Source organism: Hibiscus syriacus, unplaced genomic scaffold, assembly GCF_006381635.1.
Source record: "Hibiscus syriacus cultivar Baekdansim isolate YM2019G1 unplaced genomic scaffold, ASM638163v2 tig00109957_pilon, whole genome shotgun sequence".
Taxonomy (NCBI): domain Eukaryota; kingdom Viridiplantae; phylum Streptophyta; class Magnoliopsida; order Malvales; family Malvaceae; genus Hibiscus; species Hibiscus syriacus.
Window position 1 is genome coordinate 2,453,619 of NW_024062539.1, and position 2,955 is coordinate 2,456,573.

General features: G+C 39.6%; 1 pseudogene; it reads right to left on the reverse strand.

The window, feature by feature from the left end:
• Nucleotides 1-792: 792 nt before the first annotated feature.
• LOC120211101 lies at nucleotides 793-2,566 on the reverse strand (annotated as a pseudogene).
• Nucleotides 2,567-2,955: the final 389 nt, after the last annotated feature.

The following is a 2,955-nucleotide window of genomic DNA, read 5'->3' on the forward strand; positions in this document are numbered from 1 at the left end:
ATTGTAAAACTTCCATTTTGATATTCTCATTTCCGATTAAAAAAAAAACAAAAAAAACAGGAATCTGATTTTAATCTCAATAGTGGGCTTGGTTACTAGTGTTGAAACCGATGCTCACAAAGTGGACGAACCAGGGTCTCACCACAAACTCATCTTGGTCTAGTGCCTTGCACCTCAACTTGGACTTTTATTTGATCCAAACACTTCTCTTTGTAACTCCCAATCAAACATTTTGCTTGATTTTTCAATGCCCAAAATAAAAAAACTAATTAAACACTGGTTCTAACAAGCAACTTGTAGTGTAAATAAACATTCTAGAGATTGAAATCAATGCTTACATAGGAGCACATTCAACACCAACAAACGTACCAACCACTGAGATTGAATTCAGGTTCCTGGGTTTACTCAAAAGCTATAAGGAATTGTAGCGAAAAATTGGTACCGAAACTGGTTCAAGCCCCCTTACTTGTCTACTAAGCAACCAAGCCGCCATAGCTTATAGCTTTTAGTTCTAGACAAGACTATTCCATTACCATTTTGTTTGTATATATAGCCCCCTGATTCTATTACGCAACCAATGCCTGTATTCATTCATTAGTCGGATACAGTTGCAAGCCTTTCTGCATTACAAAATTCAACACCATTGTATCCATCACCGAGGCCTAGAGTTACCATGAAAGGAGAGACAATAAAGAAATACAACCAAGTTCCAAGTTCATATATTGATACATATACATCACACATAAGTAACAATCATCTCTAGCATACATCCCTACTGAAATACATCCCCTCTTTTCAGTACAATAAAAATCATAGCTGAAGGAAAAAGAGTTGCATATGCTGAGACATTCAAATCCTAAATCTACTTGATGCAAGCTTTTAATGGTGTCTTCATAAGCCAAATGAGTTAAACTAACCCCATTTAAGCAGACAAATTAAGGGTGTTCAGTTTCTAGCACATACTAACTGTGACTTTCATTCATTTACAAGGCAATTATTCTACTGTGACATTTTATGCAAGGCCGCCACACTTGAGACCATCGAGTCTACTCCACAAACATTGCGACCTCTACAGATCCTGTAATACCCATCCTCTCCCCAGTTTGCTCCCCATGAATTCTTTATGATCCAGTACGGTTTGTTCTTGAAGCGGATCGGGGCGTAACCTTCAGCTCCATACCCTACCAGAAGAACTCCGTGATCCAAACTTCTGAAACAAATGTATGGGCAAGAAACTCCTCCTATATACGTCTGCATGAAAGCTGCATTGATACCAACTGCAAGAAACCAAGACATGTTCAGATTCCATCTAAAGGAGTCAGTTATGACGATGATCAATACCAACACTTGAAAAGGCATGAAATTTACCTGCAAGTGGACCGTGCTTCACCAAATTAGCAGCCATTTGATCCTCATCAACGGATATGACACTGAAGTTTGCAACAGAGGCAGCGATTTTGGTCTTGTCGAACTTGCAGGGACCACGGTCATTCCCGGTGTAAGGATAATCCTCCTCTCTCTCAACTCCCCCAGCCTTGAGAGTGTACTCGAAAGCCGAGGTCATAAGCCCACCATTACACCCTGAATCACACGACCCATATTCTTGTGGATCACACTGCAAAATACCCAATTCTTATTTTAGTTTAAGTGTTGCTGTTGGTTAGTTAAAGTGCCAAAAGGTCTGGAATTGCAGACAAAGACCATGTAAAAATCTTCTGAAAGTTTTGAAATTACATAACAAGATATGATCTTTTTGGCATCAAAAGTAAGTTTCTCGGGTTAATTAATATCTAAAAACAGACAGTTTCCAATTTTCTAAATCACCAATCTCAAGATTAGTTAAACAAAAAAAAAATCTGTAAAGAAAAGTAAGAAAGATCGAAACCTCGTGATCACAATCAACAAGCTGCTGCTCACTCAAGCTTACGAGCTCCCCTGACGACAAATAATGGGCTCCCTCCAAAGCACCTACCGCGCTAAATGACCAGCACGATCCACATGATCCCTAAAATTTTACAAAAAGTTTTACATACCATCATAAAAAGGGAAGATCGGCACGATTAAACAATTTATATTTATTATTACCTGGTCTTTAACGCCAGTGACGGCGCCGCGGTCGCGCCAGTCAAAGTTCTCCGGTAAGTTGTCAGTCGGGAGTATAGGAGCCTTTTGAGCATCAGCTGGAAGCTTGAACGGTTTCAAGCCAAGAAACTGTTGGCGGAACTCCGATGGAGTTAAATCGGAGAACTTTGTGACGCCGTGGACGGCGCTCGGGTCGAGGAGCCCATTACGCTTGGCCCGGAGCAGGTTAGTCCTGAAGACTCCCATTCGGTAATCGTGCTCCTCTTGGGTGGCATAGGTTTTGCCATACTTGGACTTGAACAGCGTGAAGTGTCGCTCGGCGTTCAGGAGATGGTCATCGGATTCTCCCTCGACGCCAGCATCGGGAACTACTTGAAGAATGAGAGGATCTTGGTCTCTTATGACGTCGGAAGACGACTGAAGCGACGAGGGCGGAGAGGAGGACGAATAGAAGATAGAAGAGGTCCATTTTCTCGGAAAGTGATAAAGGAAGGAGCTTTGTGAGGAGAAGTCTTGGAGACACGACATATTATATCAGCCATTCCTAAATTATTGGTAAAGGGTTGGTACCGTGTTGAATAACGAGATTCAGACACGTGTTGTTCTTTTATTCGTTAAAATAAAATATCGTATTTTAGATTTGATATTTTTTGTAATATATTAATTTTTCTTTCTTTTTGCACAATTATTGTTGCGTGTAGTTGTGCTCAAAAATGAATTTTCTAATCCATTTAAGTATACCTTTCAAGAAATATTAAAGTTAAAATAATTATATTAAATTATAAATTGATTATTAAATTTGTTTATAAAATAGATGTGTTGTAATTGTTATATTTTTATTAAACTGAGGTCTGGTGTGTTGGAACCCAGGAT